This window comes from Gopherus flavomarginatus, chromosome 24 (genome assembly GCF_025201925.1).
Source record: "Gopherus flavomarginatus isolate rGopFla2 chromosome 24, rGopFla2.mat.asm, whole genome shotgun sequence".
In the NCBI taxonomy this organism is placed as follows: Eukaryota; Metazoa; Chordata; order Testudines; family Testudinidae; genus Gopherus; species Gopherus flavomarginatus.
Genome location: NC_066640.1, coordinates 5,432,334 through 5,446,173, shown reverse-complemented (window position 1 = coordinate 5,446,173; position 13,840 = coordinate 5,432,334). Strand labels below are relative to the sequence as shown.

General features: G+C 55.6%; 1 long non-coding RNA gene across 3 annotated transcripts; it reads right to left on the bottom strand.

The window, feature by feature from the left end:
- Positions 1–4,875: 4,875 nt before the first annotated feature.
- On the bottom strand, positions 4,876–13,190 carry LOC127040086 (uncharacterized). 3 transcript variants are annotated; one of them, XR_007771337.1, is made up of 4 exons: positions 12,646–13,190; positions 7,901–8,230; positions 7,452–7,643; positions 4,876–7,201 (listed from the first exon to the last, which is right to left on the bottom strand). It is a non-coding gene; the product is annotated as an uncharacterized LOC127040086 (long non-coding RNA). The 3 variants fall into 3 exon arrangements; XR_007771335.1 differs by having other exon boundaries at positions 7,452–8,230; XR_007771336.1 differs by having other exon boundaries at positions 4,876–7,009; positions 7,452–8,230.
- Positions 13,191–13,840: the final 650 nt, after the last annotated feature.

The following is a 13,840-nucleotide window of genomic DNA, read 5'->3' as shown; positions in this document are numbered from 1 at the left end:
TGGTGACAAGCGCCGTAGAAGAGCCGGGTATTCTGATGAGCGCCTGGGTGGGCTTTTCCCCAAAACGCATTGCACCTGTTTCTTATCTCCCTCATCCCAACATAAATCAGGAGTAGCTCCATTGGAATCAGCAGGCCTGATTCTTTGCCTTGTTCCTTGGGTCATTTAGAGCTGTGTAAAGTGACTGTTAAAACAGTGGCATTCTGAATTGCCTGTGAATTTCTGTTCATTCCCCCGGGGCATGTGGCATTGGCCACTGTCGGAAGACAGGATACTGGGCTGGATAAACCATTGGTCTGACCCTGTACGGCCGTTCTTACGTGTTTTACACACCCACTTTGCACTGATGTAAATGGAGGGACAATGTGCAAGGGGTGTGGGGGGCCAGCAGCATTAGACTGACACAAATGAGCTCAGAATCAGGCCCTGTGACGCTCCTGCTTTATCATACACTTTCAGATGATCTCCAGGTGGCTGGGGATGGCTGCAGTAAAGCTGCGTCTCAGGTCAAAGGGGCTTTGCTGCCACTGAGTGGGGCATGATGAGTCGTGCCTTGGGAGCTGTCTTTTAAAGTGCCTGAGTTGCTGTTCCATCCCCTACTGGGGAATACCCAAGCTAGCTGGGCTAAAGTGAGCTCAGGTGTGTCTGCCCATGCTGCAGTCACACCCTGTGATTGTGGTGCAGACATGCCCCGAGAAGCGTCTGGAGCCCAGAAACACAAAGCTACAAGGGGTTACTGAAACTCTCCTGCCTATCTTGCCCAACCCTAACCAAGGCCTTGCCCCGGATGAGTGTCAGGCTGCCACTCGCTGTAGTGCCCCTCTTCCTGGGACTCTCAGTAACTCTTAGCCAGCCAGTAAAACAGAAGGTTTATTGGACAACAGGAATGCAGGTTACAGCGGAGCTTGCAGGCACAGTCAGGACCCCTCAGTTGAGTCCTTCTGGAGTTTCAGGGTGCTTGGATCCCAGCTTAGGATACCCTGAATTCCCCCGCCCCAGCCCAAAACCGAAACTGACTTAACTCCTCTACAGCCGGCCCATTCCTTTGTCCACCTTCCCGGGCAAAGGTGTTGACCCTCCTCCCTGTTCCCTGGCTCACATTACAGGCTGAGCACTTGTCCCTCACCTAAAGTAATCCCCGGTTCTCCCATCCCCCACACAGACAGCCCCTACTCTATCACATCTCTTCCCCCCTCAAACTGAACTGAGTAGGGTCACTCTGCCCAGTGACCTGGGGAAGTTCAGGGCCCCCCCTCCGGGACAATGCGTCCACTATCAGGTTGGCACTTCCCTTCACATGGACCATGTCCATGTTATAGTCCTGCAGGAGCAGGCTCCACCTCAGGAGCTTGGCGTTGGCTCCTTTCATCTGGTGCAGCCAGGTCAGGGGAGAGTGGTCCGTGTACACGGTGAAGTGTCGCCCAAAGAGATATAGCTCCAGTTTCTTAAGGGCCCACACCATGGCCAGGCATTCCTTCTCGATGGCCGCATAGTTCTGTTCCTGGGTGCTGCAGCCTGAATGCTTTGCAGGGATGGTGCTTGGAGGTGCGCATCCGTGGTGCCTGGCGGAAGCCATTGGAAGCATGGTGCATGATGACCTAGGGTGCAGCTTGTGTTCCTCTGCTCCCCGTGGCCCTGAGCAGGCTGGAGCTCCACAGTATCCTGCTGCCAGAGCCTGAGATCCATCCGCTGCTCCTCAGCTGCCAGCGTGGCCATCACAGCAAGGCTGCCATAACCTGTCACTCACCTCGCTGTGGGGGATGTGGAAGCAATGGCTGGGTCCCAGGGGAGGAAGGAGTTGGTGGCAATCACCTCATGTGGATGAAAAGGGCTGAGGGCCAAATGCTGCCATTGGGCTCAAGTTTGTATGGCTCCTGTGGGAGCTTTGGCTCAGATCCTCAAAGACATTTGGGCACCCAACTTCCCTGGAAATCAGTGGGAGTTAGGAGCCCCAGTACCTTTGAGGAGCTGGGCCTTTGAGGGTCTGGTCGACAACCTGGGAGCTTCTGAAGCTGGGTCCATGTCCCGGGCCTCAACTCATGCCAGACGTTCACTGCCAGGGAATGTGCTTGGGGAAAGCAAAGGAAGGGGGGTGTCAGAATGCTGCTGGGCCTAGAGCCACCACCTGGAGCTGTCCAGACCAACATTTCCCTGACACAAGGAGATTCCCTGGAACCCTGACCGGGCTGCTCAATGGCCCCTGTGTCCTGTCACTAAAGCTGATAACCCGGCTCCAAACGCCCGGCATTAGTGAATCACATGCAGTCAAGGCAAAGTACAATACAGCCTCTGTGATCCTGCAGCTAAAAGGCATGCCAGGGAGATGACCTCTGTGGCCTTTGCTCCAGCGATCTCAGGAAACTGGCCATGTTTCATTTTTGTGCCTTAGCCTGCGAATGTGAATCTCTGCTTCTGGACATGCCGAAAACAAGCGCCGGCTGGAGCGTTGGCAGGGGCTGCGGGGCCATGTCCTTGGCTGGTGGAAGTCAGTGGAGTGACACCAATTCGTGCCAGCTAAAGATCAGGCCCACACCTTCCCGAACACACACTCTGTCGCTGATGGCTTTCACAGGCAAGACAAGAAGGGGAATTTCCCAGTGGTGGAGGAGCTGGTCAGGTGAAAAGAGGCTCTCTTGGGGGGTGTGCCCCCATGTGATTTGGGAAGGCCGAACAGGAACAATGCCAAGAAACAATGGAAAGGCTGCATCACTAGCTAGCCCCAGAGAGCGGCTGGGGAAGAGATGAAGCAGAGCAGAAACAGGAGAGGATCAGCTTTGTCAACTTCTCTGATCATCAGTTGCCTGCCATTGTCCAGTCTGAACACTGGAGGAGTCCTTGCTTTGTAGTAGTGTCTCTTGTCCTAAGACTGCCTAATATCTACCATTATACAATTTTCCAGCCACTGTTGGAAGAGCTTTAGCACCATTGTGATTGGCAGCAGGACTTTGAAATTTGCTAGGAGGTGATGTGTGGTGTCAGGGAGGCGCTGCTGTTGGCTCTGTAATGATCCGTTTGGATCTGGCTGAATTACAAGCTGTCCGAACCCACCAGTCGCTGTACGTGTTACGCTCAGCACAGCTTGCTGCTAAAATTGCCTGACAAGCCGTCTGCACTGAGCATGCTCAATGCTACTCCCTGCGGCATTCGGAAGTGGCTGCGCAGGAAAATCCCTGGATGAGACGCAGACCAAAAGGGTGAAATTCTCTGGCCTTTGTTAGATGATCAAAATGGTGCCTTCTGGACCTGACATCTATTGATCCTTCTGGTCCTGCACCCCCATCAAAACACCTTTTGGCCTATGGGAGGGAGCCTGAAAACGATGACTTCAGGTCTCCCGTTTAATCTCTCCTCACCTCTCCGTTCACTCCAGTTTTCTGAGTCTCTGCCAGTGTTACAAACCCTTTTTGCATCCTAGTTCTCCCAGGGCTGAAGATAAGTTGATGCCTCAGCCACCTCTAGTGGAAAAGGACAAGGATGGGTGCAGGGAGGAGGGTGCATTTGGGGCCCATGCCTGAGAGCCATGCACAGTGAGCAGTTTATATTAATCCTAGGCAGCTGTCTAGTTTATTTCAGCTGAGGTTCTACAAAGGCAGCTCACTTGTCACCCCCGTCTTTAATGTTGGGGAAACTGATGCACAGGAAGGAGACGTGAGGAGCCCCATTCTCACAGCAAGTAACAGGTTCCCTGCTCTAGCCACTACCTCCCAGTGCTGGGAATGGAACCCAGGAGTCCTGTCCGCCAGTTTCCCTGTCTCCCTCGCTCACCTCTATTGTCCCCCGCACCCTTGTTTATTTTTACTCTTCATCGGACTCTAATCCCCTGCAGGGTTAATTCTCATTCTGCCCTCGCCTCGAGAGAAGCTCATTCTGAGAGCAAAGGACTCAAAGGTGGGGCGGGGGTGGATATTGTGAATCCTTCAAGAGGCTTTCCAGGCACAGGTGCAGGAGTTCTGTGTTTAGAAGGGGGTTGGTTTTTTGCTCCTGATAAATGGAAATGAATTTACCTGGAGACAAGGAAAGAGGCGTCAGTCATAGATTGTAAGGCCAAATGAGAGGCAGTGTGGCCTAAGGGCTAGTGCACTGGCTTGAGACTGATTCTAGTCCTGGCTCTGCCAACGGCATACGGGGTGACCTTTTGGCAATTAATTGATCTTTATTAGCAGGTAAATATGCCCAGTAGTCTGTGATGGGATGTTAGATGAGGTGGGATCTGAGTTACTACAGAGAATTCTTTCCTGGGTGCTGGCTGGTGAGTCTTGCCCACATGCTCAGGGTTTAATTGATCACCATATTTGGGGTCGGGAAGGAATTTTCCTCCAGGGCAGATTGGCAGAGGCCCTGGAGGTTTTTTGCCTTCCTCTGCAGCATGGGGCACGGGTCACTTGCTGGAGGATTCTCTGCACCTTGAGGTCTTTAAACCACAATTTGAGGACTTCAGTAACTCAGACATAGGTTAGAGGTTTGTTACAGGACTGGGTGGGTGAGATTCTGTGGCCTGCATTGTGCAGGAAGTCAGACTAGATCATAATGGTCCCTTCTGACCTTAAGTCTATGAATCTATGAAAACCCTCTCTGTACCTCAGTTTCCCCATCTGTAAAATGAGGATGGCACTCTTCTGTGAAGGGCTTTGAGATCTCTGAGTGAAAAGTGCTGGGGATTTCTAGTCTGACCTCCTACACGGGAATGTCACCCAGTTAGCCCTGCCTAGAGCCCAAAAACTTGTGTTTGGCCAAAGCATCTCTCCCAGTGTCGGGGACTTGAAGAGAGCAGGACATGGAGAATCTTGGGCATTTGTTCCTGTGGTTCCTCCCCTCACGGAGACAAACATGGGCCTGATTTCTAATCTGAATGCGTCTGACTTCAGGATCCAGCCATCAGTCCTTGTCTGCCTCTCTGCTAGATTCACGAGCTGTTTGGGGCAGGGGATTTTCTCCTAGACCCTGACACTGTGTTGCTCCAATGCAGCAGCGGGAGTGATCAGTTAAAAGACCTCGGGACCTGTTTCTCTTTTCCTGGCTGCAGAAATCCAGGTAATGAGCTGCCCCTCCTTGGATAGCCCCAGGGTGTAGCCCGTTTTTCTGAGCCTGGCTAGATGCCATTTACAAAAGACAAAAACGTGTTTCAGCCAGTGTGGTTGAAGGGGGGATGGCTGACCAGGTGCTGACGGATGTGAGGGAGGAATGATTTTAGGGTGTTCAGAGGGCATATAATTAGAGGCGATCGGATGAAAGGAAAAGATAGTTGAGATAGCAGGAAAAACTTCCTCCTGGTGCAGACTGGGAGTGGGTGGAATCATCCCAGAGGATGTGGTGGGAGCCGTAGGACTTGAGTCTTTGAATCTAAACTAGACTAAAAAAATGCCCAGGGTGATACACTGCAGGGAACGATCCTGCACTGGCCTTGGGAGCTGGACTAACAGCTCAGTCCCAGCTGCAATTGCTGCGCAGTGCAAAACAGTGTAGCCTAGTGGATAAAGCACTCACCTGGGACTGAGGAAACTGGGTTTTATTCCTGGCTCTGCCACTGGCCTTCTGGGTGACTGTGGGCAAATAATTTCCCCGCTCTGTGCCTCCATCTCTCCACCTGATACTGACTTCCTTGGTAAAATGCTTTGAGATCCATGGCTTAAAAGCGCTATATATCAGTTAGGCCTTGTTATTATTGTGCTCATTCTTAGCCCAGAAAGTGCATGGAGCTAGATTGGGCTCAGCACACTCTCCAGGCCAGTTCCTTACTGCTTTGCGGCAGGTCCAGCCAGCTGCCGCCCTATGGGGTTGGGATCAGAGCTGGAGGGTCAGGAGAAGTCACCTTTCCCTTGAGCTCCAGCTGGAAGGGATCTCCTGCCATCTGTGATGCTGGGAGCTTGGCAGAGGGATTAGGACTGGGTCGTCTGACACAGGCTGGGTGTTTTGTCTTCGTGGCAGAGCCCAGGGCCAGCTTTCTAAGGGCTCAGCGCCCACCTTTGGGGCCAGGATTTTGGGTGAGCCGGCAGCTCCTGTGGGCATCACTTAGGGCCTCCTCTTTGAAAAGCCTGGCCCAGGTAAATAGCTTAAGTCAGAGATGCCCAATAACTGCAAATAACGGCACTTAGACATGCCAGCTCTTCCTTTGGAGCCCAAGGGCTGAGGGGGCCTTGCAGCCTCGGCTGGGTGTGTTAGGGTGCTTTGGTTACCGCAGGGTGGGCGGTCGTGTGGCTCGTACAGGACGGGGGCACTGGCAGGGCTTCGAGGGCACCAGCTCACAAGGACCATGGGAAATAACGTTTTTACAACTGGAGCTGAGTCACTGAGGGGTGCACGCGTCAGCTGAGCCTGCGGGAAAACCCCCTCTGATTGGCTGCCTTCCTGACTGCCCCACCCCCTGGGATAGAGCAGCCAATCAGAGGCAGGCGGTACGATCGTGAGCCCCCACTGTTCTCACAGGAGAGGAGGGAGGTAAAGAGCCCATCAGCGCAGGGTGAGTTGGCTCCCTGCTCCCTTCCTGGGAGCAATGGGGACCGGGTGGCTCCTCTCCCTGCAGCACCCACCTGGGAAGGGCTGGGGGGCAAGGAATCCCAGCAGCTGCCCGAGGAGCTGAGGTGGGAGGGGCACAGAACTGATGCGGGGTAGGCAGATGCAATGTCACTTCCCTTGCTGTAGACAATGATTCTTTCCCCTCCCCCCCCGACTTTTTTTGGACCATTTTAAGCCATGGGCGTCTGGACTCCTGGGTTCTGTTCCTGGCTCCGCTACTGACTCGTGGGGTGACCTCATGTAAGTCACATCCCCTCTCCGGGCTCAGGAGGCCCCGTGTCAAATGGGGCCATCGCTATGACCCAGCCCTGGGGCTGATTCATTCTTGTTGGTGCGACGCTCTGAGAGCCGTGGAAGGATGGTGCTGGAGAAGGGCCAAGGGCCATCGTCATTCCCCAAACCCCATCAGCACAGGTGCCGTTTTACAGCTTCAAGCTCCTTCCCTCCTGTGGGACGGGGCTGTGTCCTCGTTCCAGGGCAGGCGAGGGATCCCAGCCTGCAGGGAGGCTAGACTCAGAAGCCCCTCCAGCCTGCTGTGTCATACTCACCAGTTGCTCACACCCTTTGCTGGTGCAAAGCTCTCCTCCTCTGAGGGCTCTGCCGTCTGCTCTCCTGGCAGCCAACCTCCGGGCCTGAGCAGGAACGTGTCTGGGAGGTGCCAGCTGGGGTGTCGGCAAGGGCTGTGCCACTGGGGAACAATACGGGAGAGGGAGACGGGACCTAGCTATTCCCTCTCCCCACCGACCTTGCTTGGTACAGTTTGCAGCAGTAAGGGGGTGCAAGGCCTTGTAGCACTGTAGCTGGAGAAGGGGCAGAACCTGCTCTGACTAGCATGGCCTTACCCTCCACTCTGAGTCATGGCTCTGCCAGGAGGGGGTGCGCTCTGCCAGCCAAGTAAGAGGGAACCAGAGGCCGGTTCTCAGCCTGTCTTCACTCACCAGCCTGTGATAGGAATTCCCAGCCTTCTATCTGGCTTGGGTGGGGGAGAGCACGCTGAGGTGCCTGTGAGGTGCACCGCGCTGAGGTGCCTCTGCCGTGCTCCAAAGTTGGCCTCTCTGCCCTGGGTGGAAGGGAACAAATGTGACGGAACCGGCTGGCTCCACGGGCCCAATCCTGTACAGTGCTGCTCACTGCAGGGAGCAGAAGGTGCTTAGGCCCTTAAGACTGTGGCCAAGCTGAGTAACACCACCCGTCCCCCACCACCGACATGCACCCCCTCTAGGGTGGAGCGTGCCTGCCAGGAGGCAGCCCGTGGACAACACACTGCAAAATCTGAGCCTTGGCTCAACTGCTACCATGATGCGATGCACCATGGGATCTTTAATAACCACACAGCTCAGGGAATGTCTCTGTTGCATGAAGTCCCAGCCAGCCCAATGCAACTCACCTTACCAAGGGGATGTTGTGAGACTCCGTTAACATGTTTACCAAGCACTTTTGGCTGAGAGACTCCAAGGACAGGTGACACCTTGTCTGTATTGATCCAATGTTCCTCTGCTGTTTGCTGAGGGTGTTTCCCCAGGCCAGGAGATCCCAGTCTATTGTCAAAGTCTGGCTGGCTCCATGCTCCATCTAGGTGTGCCGGTTTCCAGACTGGGTTTGCCAGGCCAGTTAATCCTCTCTGGGTCAGCTGGGGCTACGGGTCCCGTCTGCTGTGACACATCTGCCTCGCTTAGACCGGCTGTGTAGCGCCCTGCGTTGCCCTTATTGTCACCACCTTAACGGGGAAGAGGCAGGGGTGAAAGTAACTTACAGAACTTACTGGTACTGCCAGAGACCTGAGGGGGCGTGGCCTCACCCGGAAGAGGCGGGGCCTCTCAAGATTTAAAGGCCCTGGGGCACCAGCTGTGGCTGGGAGCTCCAGGGTGTTTATATCACCCTGGGGCTCCCAGCTGCAGAGGTAGCTGGGAGCCCCCAGGGCTCAGGGGCAAATTAAAGGGCCCAGGACTCCCACAGCCGTGGAGCTCCGGGCCCTTTAAATCCCCACCGCCCCGAGCCTTGCCGGGCTGGGGCCAGGATTTAAAGGGCCTGGAGCTCCTGCCACTGCAGGGAGCTCTGAGCCCTTTAAATCCCGGCCTCAGCCCAGCCGCTGGAGCCACGGGCAGGATTCAAAGGGCTCTGGGCTGCTTGCAGCCGCGGGAGCTCTGAGCCCTTTGAATCCAGCCCCAGCCCCCGAAGCCGCGAGCAGGATTCAAAGGGCTCTGGGCTCCCCGCAGCCACAGGGAGCCCAGAGACCTTTAAATCCCTGCCGCAGAAGCCGGTACGGTCCAGCACAGTATACTGGCTCTTGCCGGTACGCTGTGCCGGACCGGACCGGCTTACTTTCATCTCTGGGAAGAGGAGCTCTTCGGTCTAGTCTGAGCGGTCATTTGACCCCAACTGGTCCTGGGGCTGGCTGTGGGCACAATCTGTGGCCCCCCCCACAGCTAGTATTGGGGGCAGCTGGCAGGGGGTCAGCCGGGGGATGGAAGGGGCCTGTGAGCAGACTGACCTGCATTTTATACCCAGACTGAATTAGTCACTCGAGGTAAATCAGACTCAGGCTTATAAACGAGGTTGAGGCTCTGAGTGAACAGAGAGGGGTATAGACACGTCTCTGAGCTGGGACCAGTAGGTGTGTGGGGTTTGCAAGCCTGGGCCAGCCCTAGAGAAGGAAGACGGTAACCAGTTCTGCAGGCCTGTAGCTCTCCTTTCCTCTGGGAGCATCAAAGCCCTTTGCAAGCACTGAGCAGCATCTGGGAGGCTGGTTAATTCCCAAGTGGATGCCACCCAGGAGGGAGGGAGGTTGTTCCCCGGGGCTTCCACTAGGGAGGGCTATGCTGGGAAAGGGGGTTTGGGGCACTGCCCCACCTCCTGACATGATGCCCTCCCTGACAGCTCCCTCAGCAGGCCAGCAGTAGGGAGGTGGATCAAATCAGGTCAGGATTCAGACTGAGGAGCAGTTTGAATGGGGCTAGTGGGGGTGGTGGGTGAAGAGCTAGGAAGACAGAAGGGGGCTTGGTGGGCTGGCCCAGCAGGATGAGTGGGGACTAGAGGTGGATGAAATTTTTTTGATGAAAAACAGAGTTTCAGGAACAAAAAACATTTTGAAAAAATAGAGCAGCCACCATCCCATTCAATGGGAGATTATAAGAAACACACTTTCATGCTTCAGAGCTTTAATTGGCTGCAGTGGTCAGGAAGTAATGTCCCCCGTGGGCAAATTATTCCATATATGTCCACTGAGGGGTTTCTTGCATCTTGCACTGAAGCAGCTGGTACTGGCCACTTGCCAGTGTGTGCTGCTAGGACTTGTGGGGCTATATCCCTGGGCAATAGACTGAGCTGCTCTGTGACTCTTTCCTAGTGAACTGAGGGAGAACTTGGTCTTTTGGGCAGATGGGGAATTGTGGGAAAGTGCTTGGAGGACTATCACACTCAGGTGGCTTACCCTGCATCCTCACTGCACAATGGGGTGGGTTTACCAGCCCTAGTGAAAGAAGCACCCACGCGTTGGCCTAGCCCCTCCACCGGGCCAGCTAGCCTGGGTTGAAAGCACCACTCCACTCAGGTCAGAGGGATTCGTGTGTGGACGGGAGCTGGGTTAAGGGCAAAGCCTTGCAGTGAAGATGCACCCTTCTGAGGGTGTGGTTAGAGCAGAGGCTCACATACCTTGGCTGCACTGTGATCCTCCAGGCTGGAGGCTGTGATTTCAGCCACTGGCGGCAGCGTAGCTCTGCCTTCTGAAGCTTGTGAATGATTTTTGCACTCGACCCACCCTGTGTGCTCCTCATACCCGCAGGCCCAGCACCCCAGTCCCCTCCTCCCCTGTGCAATGCCCACTGGGTAACGGGGTCTGCCAGCGCTCAGGATGTGGCTGCTGGGCGTGAACAAGGCTGCCGCTGGAAGTGCTGGAAAGGGTGATTTTCAGGAAGGTCTGGACTCTGATGCCCATTCTGGTTGTCATGACAGCTGGAGCACTCTAAATATCCAACCCCTGGGGGGGCACCTCGGGTTTTATAATGGGACATAGAAATGCTACGAATCTGCACATTCAGGGCCTGGTTCTCAGTTCTTCCCTCACTGCATGTAAGGCAGGGATGGAAGGGTGGGGGAAAGGCAAAGATGACCTTACATCACCTTTGCACTCCCTGTATTCTAGGACCTGTTTAGCTTCTGGTGTAATTAGAGCAGCCCTCAAGCTGCTCTAACTTATGCTCTACTTCCTATAGGCCACAGGGAGCTGAGAACAGCCACAGTGCAGAGCACTCTAGCCACACCCCTGATATGCCCCTATGCTGGGGACTGAAGGCAGGGCTGTTTAGAGCCCTGGGACCAAAATCCACTCACGTTAGGGCTCCTTTGCACTGCCAGATTGGCATCCAGGGGCCTTGGCGTAACTGAGAATCAGGCTATGAATATTTCAAACACCTGCACTTCCTGGTGTCAACATTTGAACCAGATGCCTGAGGCTTATTAAGTGCAGTGACTTTTTAAAATGGTTTAGACACATTGGGTTGTAGTAAGAGCTGGTCTGCAGGGGGAAGCTGCAGCAGTTAAACTACAGGGGTGAATGTAAACTGATTTAGACTGGGGCAAAATGCTGTGGGGAGACCCCTATTTCAGTTTGAGTGGCTTATATCATTCTTTGTCTTACATATTATTGCCATTATTATTACAAACACAGAGCAAAGGGACAGTCCCTGCCCCCAAGGAGCTTACGATCTAAGTATGAGTTAAGAGACAACTGCAGGCATGGAGTACGAGGACAGTATTGCTTAGCACGATAGGCTGTGGTCTCAGCAGAACTGTCAAGTTTTCTGTCCTGGGCTCTTATACAGCTTTTCATCAGCTGCGCTCAAAACGCTTTAAAAACAAGGTCAGTATCATGATCCCCATTTTACAGATGGGGAAACTGAGGCACAGAGAAGGGCAATGACTTGTGCAAGGTCACCCAGCAGCAGAGCCAGGAATAGAACATAGGTCTCCTGCGTCCCAGTCTCTGTCCACTAGGCTGCAGGGCCTCCCCACTAAGCTGCCGTCAAACCGAAGTAAGAGCGTCCATACAGGGTTCTTCGCTGATTTCACTACAGCGATTATAAAACCCATTGAAGCTAAACTGGTGCAACTTTCTGGTGTAGCCACGCCTGAAGAATCCTAGACACACGTCCATGTGATGCGAGGCTATTCGATCGGCCCCAACGCCGCGTACGCGTGCCCTTAGTTTACTGCTCTGTTACTTTTACAAATGAGGCTTCCTTTTTGGGAGCTGTATGTTATTCCTGGCTCTGAAAACAGCCGTCTGCGTGCAGAGCTGAGAGGACCCAACATCCCTGCTAAAATAATGGGACCCGTGCCATCCAGGTGGCGCCCGCGTGGATCATGCTAAGATCACTGGGGCTGTGGCACAGCAGAGCCTCTCTGGAGCATGCAAATTAAAACGCCAAAATAGGTTGACACGTGTAGTACAACTGGATCACTCCTGCATGAGTGGCGAAGGCTGGGTAGGGCGCTAGTCTAGGAGGTGGGAGATCAGGGGTCAAATTGCTGCTCTGTCACGGATTCTTTGCATGGCCCTTGGACACGTCACGTCGTCTCCCTGCGTCTCGGCTCCCCCCATCGGTTCAAGGGGGATTGTTGCCCTGCCTGGCGTATGTGAAAGACTGGGAGTTGCTCCGATATTGGGGTAACGCAGGGGCCAGTTAAGCACCAGAGGTAGAACCTGTTATTGATTGGGCGTTATGAGATAGGGTACCGGACCAGGAGAGCTGTTGTCGGTGTTATGGTAGCGCTTCGAGGCCTGGTTGTGCAGGATGCCATACATCCAGGTAGTAAGAGACAGTACCTGTCCCGAAGAGCTCACCCCCGAAATAGATGTCACATACAGGGGAGGCAGAGAAGTGACTGGTCCAGGGTTGCATAGCAGAACCAGGAAGAGAACCCAGACTCCTGTCTACATTGCCACCTGGATTCTAGCTCTGGCTCTGACACGCACCCAGGTGCCCCAGTTTCCCATTCTGTAAAGCGCTTTGAGATCCACCGACGAAAAACTCAGGGAAGTTGCTCAGGGTTGTCGTTTTATCCCTGGTTCAGCAGGGACCCGTGGCACAGGGGATACACCCGGCGTGCTCGGAATGGGACAGGTCACCTCACCTGAACCCTCCCGGCTCACCACGTGGCTGGAGTGGCCTCTTCTTGCTAATCCGAGATCCGAGGAGTTTTTAATGCCGCTTGAGGGAAACTGCAGCCTCTGTCACCCATGTTCCTGTACAAGAAGCCCCAACCTCGTGCGCAGCCTGCAAATAAGGAAGTGGGGAGAGTGTCACTACAGAGAGCGCAGGAAGTGTGAATACCTCGCCGCCCCATTTTGCACAGCTTCCAGAGTACCGGGGCGGGGCGGGGGATCCAAGCACAAAGCATGCACCTAGCCTACAGGGAGTTCGCTGCCGCAAATGAAGCAAGCTGGGGCTTGCGAAGGGTGGGGTGAATAGTTCATCCAATTAAGCACGGAAATAGCAGCCATGCAAACCCGGGGGGGGGGGGGAAAGGGGGGATTACTGCAGTTTATGAATTATGCATCCGACATGCACGAAGCAATGAAGCATGCACCCCGCTGCACACACCGCAGCATGGGGGCAGCTGGGGTGTCGTTGCAGCAGCCCGGGGAGCGCGCAGCCCCCTTCCCTGTGCACCAGGCTCCCGCTCCTCCTTCCCCGGGGGCTTTGCAGCGAGCAGGACTCGGGAGGAGGCGTCACTTCCAGTGCGGGCTGCGCTGCGGTCACATCCGCCGCTGGCCGCTCGGAGCGACGGGAGGAGACGCTGGCTGCACCGGCCCAGGAGCCTGGAGCGTCCGGGAGCAGCGCGGCGCGCCGGGCCCAGCCCGGAGGGGCCCCCGGGGGGGATGCGGGAGGCCGCGCTCGGCTCAAGCTGCTCAGCGGGCCCGGGACCGGCTCGAGCGTGCAGCAGCGGCCCGGGTCGGAGTGGGGCCCGGTACCGGCTCGGATCCTGGATGCTCCCCGCTTCGGAGATTGCAGCGGATAAGGGACCGAGGTGCCCTGCCTAGGAGCCCCCAGCCCGATCCCCCGCAGCCCCCCGTCCCGCTGCAGCCCCCAGCCCGATCCCCTGCAACCCCCGTCCCGCTGCAGCCCCCAGCCCTTTGCAGTCCCCTGTCCCTCTGCAGCCCCCAGCCCGATCCCCCGCAGCCCCCGTCCCGCTGCAGCCCCCAGCCCGATCCCCTGCAACCCCCGTCCCGCTGCAGCCCCCAGCCCGATCCCCCGCAGCCCCCGTCCCGCTGCAGCCCCCAGCCCGATCCCCTGCAGCCCCCGTCCCGCTGCAGCCCCCAGCCCGA